The following is a 14925-nucleotide window of genomic DNA, read 5'->3' as shown; positions in this document are numbered from 1 at the left end:
GTTCAGCTAGTATACTGTAATTTGAAAACTTGAAAACCTAGCCTTCCCAGCTATGAATGTAGAATCTATACAAATACCAACATCAAACAGTTCAGCTAGTATACTATCATAAACTATAAACAATCTGAAGCTGTTGCCCAAGAGCAAGAGACTTTCCAAATAGTAGGTTATAAGATTCAGAAAATGGCTCAAATGATCCAGATACAGTCAAGAGAAACTTGAAAAGGGGAAACAACGAAAAGTCTATGAACAGAAGAAGAAAGTAGATTATTGGTTCGACGCGCATCAGGAAAAGCCACTGTCTGTACTCGTACTCGAATACAGACTATGGGACGAAAAACACACAATGTAACAAAAGGTTCCAACAACAGCACATGGGAATACATAAATACGGTGGCTCACATCACCCATGCTCTTCTCGCTACTGCGGAGGAAAAGAGGGGCAGATCAGTAAATCATAGGATGCGGTGCAAAGGAATGAAATAACCCGTGCTCTCCTACGGCTTTCCTCCTCCTCATTTTCGCTCTTCTCGGTTGTCATAATCATCTCTTCATGTCTTCTACTGAGACCGATCTGAAGATGGTTGGGATACAAAGCGATTGCTTTTGCAACGAAACCTTCCACACCCTCCACCTCGTCCAGTGTTGCATCATAGCAAGAAGTTTCAACCTGGATCTCAGCAAGGCTTGAAAGCAGCTCAAGGCCCACGTCAGCACCGTCACTAGTCCTCAACGGAAAATAACGTGCCTTCCAGGTAAGCTCGAGACATCGGAGCGCTGGCATAGCACCTGCTGCAAATTTTATACCCGTTGTTCCATCTGCATTAATTGTGTAGTGGAACACCACTAGCAGCTTGAATCCGTTCCTACTTATAGTCAGGGCGCCAGCCAACTGATCCAATACATCTAGCCGGAGATTGGCCAGAGAAGGCATACCCATAAGAATATGGAGACCTTCATCATCAAATAATCTGACTTGTATGTCTAATTTGATGATGTTCGTTAGGGAGGCCATTCCCTTTGGAACCCTCATCAGGGGGAGCACTAGTACAAGATTTTGAAGGTTCGGAAAGGTGGAGCATGGATCACTGAACAGATATTCTCCTATTTGTCCACGGTTAAAAAGATATTGAAGGCTGTCATTGCCCAACCCCTTCAGATATGACGCTAGTCTTTCTCCATAGCATTCAGTCCATGATCCGGTCATCATAATCTTTCTCAATTTTGTTAGATGTACAAGCTCTTCCAAAAATTTCTCAGGGTTGTCAACTATACATATATCTGACACTTCCTCCAGGGCTCGCATGCTCCCAGACATATTTGCGAAAAGCACACACTTAAAGCGGACAAATAGGCGCATCAAATTCTTTAGTTGGGCTGTAGTTGATGGCAGCTCTTGAATTAGGGTATCCTGCAAATCAAGAGTCTCTAAGTGCTGTAGCTTCCCAATATCTTCAGGAAGCTTTGTGATTCCTGCATTCTGAATTCTCAAATACCTCAGTTGATAAAAACTTCCTATATTTCTTATATCCTTGTTTTCCCAGGACTCATAGTTCACACATATATCAAGCACATGCATAGACTGGAAGTCAACAAGTGGAGGTATCTTCTTTGTTTCTCCAAACAGATTCAATGAGCGAACATGTAACTTGCTTCTTGTGATGGCTTGGATTACCCCTTTTTGTTCATGCCCACTAGATTGCAGGGAGATTCGATGGATCTTGTTTGGCAAAGAATTGCAAATGCTGTTTAAAATTGTGGCAAAGTTCTCTTGATCTGACAGAGATATTATGAGGTCAAGCACCATATCATGAACCTGACAATATTTTTTTTCAAAACCATCAGCGGCAACTAGGTGGATCAATCTTCTATTGACAAGTTCATTGAAACAACTCTCTGCATCTTGATACAAACTTCCATGTTTTGTTGCAATGAAGCCTTCAGCTATCCATTTCCATTTCAGTTCTTCACATGAGATACGCCAATCCTCTGGATATATACATAAGTACAACAAACAAGTCTTCAACTGGTGCGGAAGATCCCAGTAACTAATTAACTTTATATGTATCATATCTCTGCTGTCACCATCACTGTCATATGAAAGACCAGCACCAATGGAATCTTGGAGTCTCTCCCATTCATTTGGGTTTTGATGTTTATTGGCTAGCAAACTCGGAATGGTAATTATAGCCAATGGCACACCACCACATTTTCTTAAATCCTCGCTGAAACATCTTCAAGTTGAGCAGGGCAGGAGTTCTCTGAGTTGAAAATTCACTTAAAGAACAGCCTTCGGGAATCAACATCATTCAGAGGTGGCATTTGATAGAGCTGATCAACGGAGTTAGAACAACATGAGTTAGCTACATCGGTAATGCGTGTAGTTGCAATTATTCTACTACCAGTATTATTGTCAGGAAAAGCTGCTTTGAGAAAATCACAGTCTTGTTTTTTCCATACATCATCAATAACAAGAAACTACCTGTATGCAATGTTACACTATCAATAGAGCTTACTAACAGAAATATGTTGGTTGTGTCTTTCTTCCACCTATTAATAACTGGTTGTGTCTAGGAATAATTAACATATCATCAAATCCTAATCCCATGTATGGATGAAGAAACTATACCTCTTTCCTCTCAAGATACTTTGGATCCGACGAATTAGTTGGTCTTTCTTCCACCTCTCTGATTGGGCATCTCCATCGATTTGAGACAGAACATATTTCAAGAGCATCTCCAGATCAGGGGTGCGCGACACCGACACAGAAGCTCGCCACTCGAAGTGCTCTCCAATCTTGCGATAGGTTTCCATGGCAAGTGTGGTCTTCCCCAATCCCCCACCTCCGACAATAGCCACCACCTTCAGCTCCACACTCTCCTGTTTCAGCAAAGAAACAACCTCATCTTTGCGGCCGTCAATGGCCACCAATCCCTTGGCCACCCCGTGGAAGGCAGCGAGCCGGGGATCTATCGCCACGGTCGTCCTTGGGGTGTAGTTATCGAGGTTCAGCATCTGCCGCCGCTCGCCCTCCTCAGCGACGCGGGCCTGGAGCTTCTTGATCTGGGTACCAATGCCATGGCGCGTGAACGGCGTCTTGAGCCGGCGCGCGGCCTTCTTGGGGAAGCTGCGGTTGGCATCGCCGTCGCCGATACGTTGCATGAAGCGGTCGAGGCACTCCTCCATGTCGTAGGTGAGGTCGCGCATGCTGCCCTTCCAGTCCTTGGCCAGTGGATCCGGGATCGAGCCCTTCCATGTCTGCCAGCGTGTTCACCAGGATCTGCATCCGGCGGAGCTCGCGCTCGAGGAAGGCGATGTCCTTGCGCACCCGCTTGAGCATCTTGTACTCGTCGCCCAGCAGGGTAGCCAGCTTGCCGATGACGGAGCCCAGCGCCCCCGTCCCGACGCCCACGCCCACCATCTCCCCCTTTCCCCCCTTGAGAAGAAGATGAAGCTGCTACACGGGCGCCATGGTTGGTTCGTGGTGCTCGATGGAGAAGCAGAGTAATGGTGGCGAGGAGAGCGAGGCGCTGGTGAGGCAATAATGGAGGAGCGTGGTGCGCTACTGCTAGCAGCAGGCAATAAGGGAGGAGCGAGCGTGGTGTGTTTGCTGCTGGACTGCTGCAGAGGAGACTTGACCGCTGCTTTGCACTGTACTATTTGTATGCGCGTGAAACGGCAGTGTCCCGGTTATTGCTACAAAGCTTCCAGGAAGCCCATCGTTTGAGGCTGCCAAGTAGGTCCCATCAGATAAATAAAAGAGCATTTGTTCGTAATAAAACCTTTTATTAGACTATTATATCAATAAAAGAGTTCATTTCTTTTTCTATCTCATCTTCTGATATTTGTGACACAATTTCCATTCAGACACTTTTTGCCCCCAAGTTTAAATTATGTGAATCATTTCCCCCCTCATGTGTGTGCAAATGGCTATGTGCATCTGGGAAATATCTGGTGCACCGGAGCTTGTGGTGCTACCCGTGCATCTCGTGCTTTTCAAATGTTCAAAAAAATCTGAAAACAATTAGCACACCCACACAACATCAATGTAGGTTGTCACAAAATTTAAAGTCAAAATAAGAAAAATAACTCAAAAAACAAAAATGCCAAATTTGGGCTTAAGATTTGGCTTATTATCACACTGATGACAAATTTGTCATTCTTAAATCTCAAAAATATATCAAATTTTTATGCGAAATTTTCTGAGATCATACATTGATGTTACGTTAACGTGCTAGATTTTTTAGATTTTTTAAAATATTCAATGGCATCCGGTGCACCGGTAGCACCACAAATGTGGATGCACCAGATACATTCCCATGCGCATCTTGTGATGCAGATGTTGTATACTCCTCTTTTCAAAAATAAAAAATTGCAATAATGGTGTGCATCTTAGCAAGGCAGATGGAGTGAGAAGGGCGTCTCCAAGGCAGACCTGCAAAAGGTCGCATCCGTCAGTACCATGCTGTCTGGACCGCGAAAGCCATCCAACGCGGCCCTGTATCGATACGCGGCGCGGTTCGGATGTGATTTCTTTGGTAATTTGGAGAAAAATTGGGGGAGGTTTGCGGGAGTCCGAACACCCGAAACGTAGGACTCTGACACTCCAGGCCCACCCAATCCCCCTCCATGTCTCATTTCCTTCCACTCTGCTCCTTCTACCACTTGCTTTGCATCCGCACCCTCCATCTGCACCGCCGCCGCTGTACATCCCCAGCCGCCACAGAGGCATTGTTGGACGTCCGCAACCAGCACCAACGCGCCCGCTCGCCTTTTAGGAAGGAGCTATCCACCCTGAAGCAGTTTATACCCAGGTAGACTCAGCCCCCTATCGACGACCTTCATGGCAGACATCATGTCCGACAAGTGTTCGGTCAAATGCCATTGAGCTTATTTTCAAATGCTAGGTCGTTTTTGTTCTTCTGAGTTTTCCTCTTTCTTTTTGTTTTTACGTTCCATTTTTTCAATTTTTTTCTTTACCTATTTCATTTTTCTATTAATTTCCTTTTTCATTTATCTTTTAATTTTTCACGTTTACTTTTATTTATTTTTAGAAAATTTTGAATATTTTTCCAGATATCTTAAAAGTTCCTCTTTTCAAAATATGTTCAAAAATTCAAAAAAGATAGGTGTTTAAAGCATGTACATATATTTAAAAAATCTTTCTATTTTTCAAATTTGTTCACAAATTGGAAAAGTATTCATAAATGTCAAAAAATGTTCCTGTTATTTAAAAAAACACAAATTCAAAAAAGTTTCAGGAATTAAAAATAACACGGTTTCAAAATTTGGTCACAAAATTCCACAATATGTTCGCATTTGAGAGAATGTTCTGTTTAAAATATTAACGGTTTCAAATATTTGTCCCGAGATTCATGTAATGTTCCATTTTTCGAAATTTTGTTCACAAATTCATAACATGTTCACGGTTTCACAATTTTGTTCAGAATTTTATAAAATGTTCAATTTTCAAATATTTGTTCATAAATTCAAAAAAATGCTCGCTATTTCAAAATTGGTTCACAACTTCAAAAATGTTTGAAGTTGCAAAACAAATTCTGCTTTATCAAAAAAAGAATCACATATTCACAAAATGTTCTTGTTTCCAAAAAATTGTTCATAAATTCAAAAAACCTTTATATTTTTTTCAAAATATACTTGCAGAAAAAGCTGTACATTTTCAAAAAGCTGCACTACAGTAACTAATTCTCTTTCTCTACAGTAACTTATTCGGGTTCACAACAGTGTAGCAATCCGGTTCTACGTGTTAAAAATAAATAACCCTCGCGGTTATTACGGAATAATCCCCCCTCCTTCTCACATGTGCGGTTGCACACTTTCACCAACCGCCACGGCGGTTCCTGAACGACGTCTCTATGGAACATCGCATCCCTCGGAGGCAACATTTATGAATATTCTCTATGGAATGAAGTCTTCATTCATCATCAATAAAGAAGGGTTCGATCATTTGTTTGATGGTCTCGCTTGACTACATATCTCTCTCAACACGTTATCAGCACGCTCCTGCCAGAGCGATTCCATCGGCACGATGGCTCCTGGCCACAATATCACTCGCCCGTATACAGGGGATAAATGAGAGAAAGAAGAACATGGTTGCAGGGGCATGCATCGTGCATGTGCATCCATCGAACCTTAAAACTTCAGAGCATCGTTTGAGGCTGCCAAGTAGGTCCCATCAGATAAATAGAAGAGCATTTTTCGTAAAGAAAACCTTTTATTAAACTATTGTATATCACTAAAAGAGTTCATTCCTCTTTTCATCCCTTCTTTGTTATTTGTGACACAATTTCCATTCAAACACTTGTTGCCCCCAAGTTTAAATTATGTGAATCATTTCCCCCCTCATGTGTGTGCAAATGGCTATGTGCATCTTGTGATGCTGATGTTGTATACTCCTCTTTTAAAAAAAAATCTTTTTGCAATAACGGAGTGCATCTTAGCAAGGCCGGTGGAGTGAGTAAGGCCATATCTAAGTCTGGCTCACAAACTGCCCACCCACGTTAGGACCACGCCATTCGGATCGTGAAAATCATCCAACGCGGGCATGTATCACTAGTAGAAAACAGGGCTTTGGTCCAGGCCAGATAAGGGCATTAATTCCGGTTCTCTTACGAACCGGGACCAAAGGGTGCATCAGTCCCGGTTCGTGAGGCCAGGGCGCCGGCCGGGCCTCGGGGGCCATTAGTCCCGGTTCCAGATACGAACCGAGACCAATGGGCCTCGCTCCTGGCGCAGCACCTTTAGTCCCGGTTGGTGGCTGGAATCAGGACTAAAGGTCAGTCTTCTTCCCCGGTTCGAGCCAGCAACCGGCTCTAAAGAGATGCATATATATACCCTCGCCCCTCTCCACCCTGTCCTCTGTTTTTTTGGCCGTGTGGGAGATGTGCATGCGCTGCTTTGTTCTTCTTTCTATGCATGCACATGAGGTGTTTGATGAAATGCCCGAGCCACACTTAAGCTTTCTCCTCTCCAAGCTCCATTTTCCTCAACATTTGTCTAGTTTGGCGGTCCGTCCCGTCCCGTCCCGTCCTCACCGCCGTCGATCGCCCATGCCGATCTCGTCGCCGGCACCACCATGGCGAGTTTCCTGAAAATAACAGGCAACAAAAGGACCAACATTTTGGCCAGTTTCCACTATTAAGAGACATAAATGTAACTGGATGGAAGTTCTCTTGACAACAAGAGATAAGTTCAAAGCATCCAGTGCAAAAGTAAACACAAGGTCTGTAGGAAACTAGGCGCTGCCTAACGTTAGCAACGCTAAAATCATACAGTTATGAAAATAACATTCAGAAAAACTACCAACATTTTAGCAGGTTTCCACTATTAAGAGATAACAGGACATAAGTTATCTTGACAACAGGACAGAAGTTCAAAGCATCCGGTGCAGAAGCAAACACAAGGTCTAGCAAACTAGGGGCCACCTAACGCTGACACAGCTAAAAACATACAAGTTACAGAAAATAACAGGCAGCAAAAGCAAATTACAGCAGCAGTCACTCAGGGCTGCACCACCCGTCATCCGGACCGGGCAAAAGGCTATAATAGATCCAATATACACCAGCGCTATCAACAAAGATGATAGGACAACGTTCAACTGTTCTTATCAATCAAACAACCAAGATAAAAACCTGACTTTTGCCTGGCATCCCTTCTCTCCTAGCACGGCGATCTTGGGACACGGTCCACGCGCTCCGAGACATCCATTCACAAGTTTGAACATAACACAGTCACGTGTGTAACGTAAGATTAGTTTGTATGATGAGGACACAAGTGCGTGCAGTGGATTTACCGGAGGGCGTTGATGATGATCGGATTCCCCGGATCAAGCTCCAATGCCTTGCTAAACGCGGCACAAGCACTGCCGTAATCCTAACACAAGCATGACTGAGTCAGATGCCATCTCGACCGATGAGCTAAGAATATAGGTGAATTAAATGAGGCTAACGATCACCTCCAACAAGCCGAAGGCCATTCCCTGACGGTAGTATCCTTTCTCCCAGTCAGGCCCAGACCCTGGTGCGGGCCTGTGAGTCTGAAAGAGCCTCGTTGCCTTCACCAAGGTGCAGCTGACATATGCTCCTGTTTGAGTATAAGGTGGTATCCGTGTCGTCGAGCTTCAGTGCCTACATGTTTGTTTTCGAAAGTCAGCATTTTCAGAAATGTAGATCTGAACCATCTGAATTGAATTGGGGATATACCTTGACAATTTCATAGTGTTTTTGCTGCCACTAGGACAGAAACAGAACATTTGCATCCCAACATGTGCATACAAGAACAATCAATGGCCAAAGAGAGGTTATCATGCTGTACAGAAGAATCGACGCATCGTAGTCCTTGATTTCAAACGCCTTTTTTCCTTGTAGTTTTATTTCATCTTTCCTCTTACAATCCAGCTTGATCATCTAAACACAACATAAAAACTATCAACCTAAATAATAACCATCTAAACAGAAAATAAAAAATATCAACCTAAATAATCAAGATGATGACCTGGTAAGTGATTTCCTTCATCATCTAAAGACAACACAAAAACTAGTTATAAGGAAATCACTTACCATGTAAACATGGAGATTCTAAAAAGAACTTAGAGAAACAAGAGTAAGGGCCCCTCATGAGAAAACTCATGGTAAACTTATGGATGTTTACTAGTACTATATAACGAACAGTAATATGACATTACCCGCTCCCTGTAAGAAGCAGATTTTACACGTCTCACTATGCTAGCAACACTCCGACCAAGCACAGTTGGGGGGCGCTGAGTCACAGGAAACAGAGCTCGAACGACTTTCCTTTCGGCGTGGACCGCGGCGATTTCTGTCGGCAACCTACCAAGCTGTTACAGAGTACAAAAAACATGAGTTAGTTTCTGGGGAACATTTTTGGTCAAGGCCAAGGATTGCAAAAGAAGAAGAAAAGGATGTAGTGTGGCAGCAGAGGAGGTTCAGTATGCTCACTTCATCAGTAATGTTTGGATCTGCTCCGGCTTCCAGCAAACACTCGACGAGCCGTATGTTGCCGCGGCGGCTGCATGCTGCCAATAGAGGGGTCGTTCCAGAAGATCCACCCGCATTAACATTAGCTCCGGCCTAGTTAACATTTCCACAACAGTTTCAGTACACCGACACTCATACAGTTGAGTGGCCATTAAGATTAGAGGAGGAAGATTGGTAAACTCTTTCTCAAAGCAAGCTAGTTCTAAGTCTTTGATCTGCGAATCAAGATCAAGTTGGTATGGGCTCAGTTTGGAGAGCGAGAGAGAGGAGACGAGAAGAGCGGTGCCTCGGGAGCCGTAGCGCAGGCGACGAGACTTGACCGAGCTTTAACGTGTGCGTGTTTGAGAATATTATTTCACCTTTTGTGTGTGTGTGTTTGACAATATTATTTCACCAGAGAATGGAGTGTAGCTCAGTTGGGGAGACGGAGGAGTTCACATCCAGCCCACCGATGTTCGAGCCTCGGCTCGGCTCGAGTGCTTGGTATTCACGGAGCTTTTTTTTATAAAAAATTATCAACAGGCTAGTTTAGATCGGGTTGGTCTCATCTTTTCTAAATATTACTTCACCTTTGGTGTGTGCGTTTCTGAGAATCCAGTAAGGAGGTATTTTAAAAAAAGTATGAATATCCAGTGATACCGAGTCCTACACGCCCATGCTCTCATCTAAAAAGTGAATTATAAACATTTCAAAAAATTCTAAAAATGTGAATGTTCAGATGGAATGTATCTATAACTCCTAACAATCACAGGTCCAAATTCAAAATGAACACTGAGAAACAAGATAGGCAAATCTAGCATGAATAGTGCCAAAAAAAGACCAAAGGCAAATTTGAAACTATTAACATCGGAATTTTGTCTTTCTTTGTTTCTTAATGTGTAACTCGAATTTGAATTTGATTTTGTTAGGGTTTGTAGGCACATACCTTGTAAACATCCACGAAAAAATAGAATTCTTTTCGGAACATTCAATTTTGTCTTTTCAAAGTTGGTACCATGGGAGTACTTAACGAATGGTACGGTAGAAGATGAGGTTTGGGCCGTGCAACTCAAAATGCATTGACCGGGTGCACTAGGCACGTATATATGATGTACAAGATGGGGGCCACAACCTCAACTATACAGGAAAACTAGGAGGTAGGCCTACGACACAATATACATGCACAATATTGAACACCCCCCCCCCCCACACCCACCGTCGAAGCGTCGCCAGAGACATATAGACTGGAGCGGAACTCCTCGAAGATGGAAGTAGGCTGTCCCTTAGTCATCACATCGGCGAACTATTGTGCGGTCGGAACATGAAGAACCCGAATGCATCGAAGGGCTACCTGTTCGCGCACAAAGTGAATGTCCAGCTCGACGTGCTTCGTCCGGCGATGATGAACGGGGTTGGCGGAAAGATACACCGTGGAGACATTGTCACAGTCACTAGTAGAAAACGGGGCTATGGTTCCGGGCCAATATTCACATTAGTCCCGGTTCAGTCACGAACCGGGACTAATGTGAGCATTGGTCCTGGTTCGTGCGGCTAAGGCATTAGTCCCGGTTCACCTGTGCCCTTTAGTCCCGGTTTGTGCCTCAAACCGGTACTAAAGGGTGCGATGCCCTTTAGTCCCGTTTGTGCCTCAAACCGGGACTGAAGATTAGACCTTTAGTCCCGGTTTGAGACACGAACCGGTGCTAATGGGGTTGAGACCTTTAGTCCCGGTTCGTGCCACGAACCGGTACTAAAGGTCCATTTTCAAACTCTACCCCCTCCCCCCCTGGATCGCCTTTTCAATTTTATAAAAAATAAAAGAAAATGATGGAAATGTCAAAAAAATAAAAGAAAATAAGTTTCCCATGTGATATGTGGTCTAGTTGTTGGGAAAATTTGCAAATGTGAATTTCGACTTTATTTGCAAAATCTCTGTGGAATTTGTAAAAATGGGCATAACATTTGCATACTAAATCGGATGAAAAAGTTTTTTATATGAAAAATCATCTACTCGAAAAGTTACGGGGCTTTTAAGATCTAGAGTGGAAAAAATCAAAAAAAATTCAAACTGTGGTCAAACTGTGGTCAAACAATGGTCAAACTAATTATTCTAGAATATTAGTGTTACTAAATAATTATTTCAGTTATTTTAAATTTTGGTCAAATCTGGTCAAATTGTGGTCAAACAATGGTCAAACTAATTATTCAAAATAACTATTGTTTTCTAAATAATTATTGTTTTTTAAAACAATAGTTTCAAACTCAAACAGTGAAATGTGTCACTTCATGCTCAAGCAAAATTCCTGAGGGTTAATAGGATTGACATCTTACTATTGTCAGGAAAACAACAAGTGCAGACTTGGAAACGAGGGAGAATAGAACCCGGAAGTTAAGCGTGCTCAGGCTGGGGGAGTGGGAGGATGGGTGACCGTTCGAGAAGTTAGATGATTTGGAATGATGAGGGGTGATTAGAGATTAGAGGATAAATTGAGCAGTGATGAGGGGTGGTGATTAGAGATTAGAGGATAAAATAATTCAGAAATTTGAAAATAAAAAAATTTCAAAAAAGATTTCAAAAAAGATTTTTAAAAAAATCAAAAAAAAAATCATAAAATCTCCTTTAGTCCCGGTGGGTGTTACCAACCGGGACTAAAGGTGAAGCTCCACGTGGCCGCGGCCTTTAGTCCCGGTTCGTGAACCGGGACTAAAGGGGGGAGGCATTAGTACCGACCCTTTAGTCCCGGTTCAGGAACCGGGACTAAAGGCCCTTACCAACCGGGACAATAGGCCCTTATTCTACCAGTGAGTAGACAACCGTGGCCTACGAGATGTCGTGATGAAACTCCTGAAGTAGCTGTGGAAGCTAGGTGCACTCGGCGACTGCATTAGCCACTGCTCGGTATTCGGCCTCCGCGCTAGAGCGCGACACTGTAGGTTGTCGCTTGGACGACCACGAGACGAGGGAGGGACCGAGGTAGACGCAGTAGCCGAAAGTGGAGCGACAGTGTCGGGGCAGCCAGCCCAATCAGCATCAGAATAGGCCACCATATCCATAGAGGAGGATATCGTGAGGGTGAGTCCGAGGGATATCGCGCCACAGATATAGCGGAGAATCCGTTTCACGAGCGTCCAATGAGAGTCACGAGGGGTTTGCATATGGAGACACACCCACTGGACAACATACTGCAAGTCTGGTCGGGTGAGTGTCAGATACTGAAGAGCACCAATAATAGACCGGTAGAATGGAGCGTCCGACGCTGGCGTACCCTCGAGAGCAGAAACCTATGCCTTCGTGTTAACAGGAGTAGCGACAGGATGACAGTTGAGCATGCCGGCACGCTCAAGTAGCTCATGCGCATACTTCTGATAATGAAGAAAGAAGCGGCTGGGTCGCCGAGCGACCTCAATGCCAAGGAAGTAATGGAGAGCACCCAGATCCTTGATGGCAAATTCATCACGCAGCCGGAGAGTAATCTGCTGAAGAAGGGCTGCTGAGGAGGCCGTCAGGATGATGTCGTCGACATAAAGCAGCAAGTAAGCAGTCGTGTCACCAGGGTGATAGACGAACAACGAGGCATCCGAGCGAGTGACATGGAAGCCCGGTGTCTGAAGAAAATCGGCGATACACTGGTACCAGGCGCGATGGGCTTGCTTGAGGCAGTAGAGAGACCGAGACAGCAAGCACACATGGCCAAGATGAGTGGCGTCGACGAAACCGGTGGGTTGCTCACAGCAAACCTGCCCCGCAAGGTAACCATGAAGAAAAGTGTTGGAGACGTCCATCTGATGAACCAACCATCCATGAGAGGCAACTAGCTGAAGAACGGTGCGGATCGTCTCGGTGAAGTCAACTCCAGCACACTGCCGAAAACCACGGATCACCCAGCGAGCCTTATAGTGCTCAAAAGTGCCATCCGAGCGGGTTAGGTTAGGATCGTACTACGATAGATACCATGAAGAAGATGAGGTTTGGGCCGTGCAACACACAATACATTGATCGGATGCACTAAGCACATATATATGATGTACAAGACGGGGGTCACAACCTCAATATATTCAACAGGTACCACCTGATACTTTTTCTAGTGTGTGTCTCCCTAATGACACAATATACATGCACGAACAAATGCCGTCTTGCACCGCACTGCAAACAAGTTACCTTTTCTTTTCTTGATAGATGCCATTTTGGTTTGGATTGAGTAACTCGGGCTCTGAGAGTCATGTTGTGGACTCTTTGGTACCTTCAAAGGTTCATCGTACCCTCACTAAGAAGCAATATTTCTACGGTGCGATTTAAGCGTCAAAAAGAAATTTCATGATGAATGAGATGACTCTTCTAGAACAACAGAGGTCTTCGGGACTTGGCTAAAAGACAATTTCTTTCAAATACTTACAGAGAGAAAAAATTGGACTTCATCACTCTCATAGAGGCGGGTCGTTCGAATTTCGCCACGTCTTTTCTGGACTTCTTATGTGGTTGTCTTGGTTACTCGTCGTTCTTCTTACCCCCAAGGGGAAGGTGTGAATAATTCTAAACTTGAGGTTCTAAATATGGAGGTTGATGACTTTGTGGTAAAATTTTATGTTTACTCGAGATATGATGTCTTCTAGTGGGCTCTTGTGACTGCTTATGGGGTAGCACATCTTGAACTTAAACACAACTTCCTTGCTAAGCTTGCTAGGATTTGCAGGTCCAAATATCTACCTATGTTGGTGGCTGGTGATTTTAATATTATTCGGAAACAGGAAGAGAAGATTAACAATGATTTCGATGTGATAAGGCATTTTATGTTCAATGTCATTGTTGAGAGCTTAGATCTGAGAGAGATAGCTCTACGGGCCGTCATTCCAGTCGAGCTAACAATTTACTCTCGCCGACCTATCAATAGTTGGATCGTGTCTTGATGAGTGTTGAGAGATAGCTCTATCGGGCCGTCATTATGATTATGAAGGCCTATTATTTGCTACATATGTCTAGGCACATTTACTAAAATCTATCTAGTTTTGATTTACTTAGATCCACAGATAAAAATATATTAGTTGCAACTTGTTAATAATAAAATGAGAAAAGGAAGGTCTTTTTTAGGTGCGAAATTTTCTAAAGCACTCGTCATTCAATCAACCGGATGTTTGAAGGAGTTTTTCCTCTGTTGATTGTTTGGATTGAATCTATAGTAATTTTTCTAAGCAATCATTCGTTCTACACTTCATCGAAAATTGCATCCACTTCAGCCCCCGACGGTATCATTTACGATCAAAGTTTAACCCATAATATGAGGAAGGTCCGATGAACCTAAGTAGAGGAAGTAGGAGCTAGCACTCGACTAGAGAACTAGAGGAAGACGAGAAGAACACATGAGCAGAGGAGGTAGAGTTCCAGGCATCTACGCATGCACACTCTTCCGTCTTTGTGGTCATGGGCGGCATCCATCTCTGAGTTGGGCCAGACCGAGCCAGATAAAGATGACCCATAGTATATTCACAAACAAAATTTCTAATTGATTGGTTGAAATGCATTTATTATCTCAAAAGACTAATTGCACTACATGAAAAATTACCCTCCTTTTCCATAAAAAAGTTATGGTCTTTTCACCCCGAGGGAAAAAACCATGCCATATTGGGAGACTCTTTCGAACAATGACCTCCACCTAAAGAAACTAAACTAGCTTCACCGCTCATCATGTCGTACACACAATAGCTAGGAGCTTTATAGCCGAGTTTTTTGCAGCCGGAACATTTACACCAAGGGCGGAACCATGCCCAGTCATGGCCGAGAATGAACACACGATTCCCTTGGAACATTTGATCTGACAAACCACCCACCGCAAGCGCTCTCGATCCTGTTTGGCCAACGAAAAGGGCCTGGTCACCCAAGTCCTTGACCTCGGACCACCGGCCCTTCTGCAAGTCTGCCTCGAACACCTGCAGA

At 43.8% G+C, this 14925-nt stretch overlaps 1 pseudogene; it reads right to left on the bottom strand.

Annotated features, from left to right (window-relative positions):
* Positions 1 to 158: 158 nt before the first annotated feature.
* On the bottom strand, positions 159 to 3599 carry LOC123160012 (disease resistance protein RGA5-like; annotated as a pseudogene).
* Between the last annotated feature and the right edge of the window lie 11326 nt (positions 3600 to 14925).

Source organism: Triticum aestivum, chromosome 7B (assembly GCF_018294505.1).
Source record: "Triticum aestivum cultivar Chinese Spring chromosome 7B, IWGSC CS RefSeq v2.1, whole genome shotgun sequence".
NCBI lineage: Eukaryota > Viridiplantae > Streptophyta > Magnoliopsida > Poales > Poaceae > Triticum > Triticum aestivum.
This window is presented reverse-complemented; position numbering and strand designations above follow the sequence as displayed.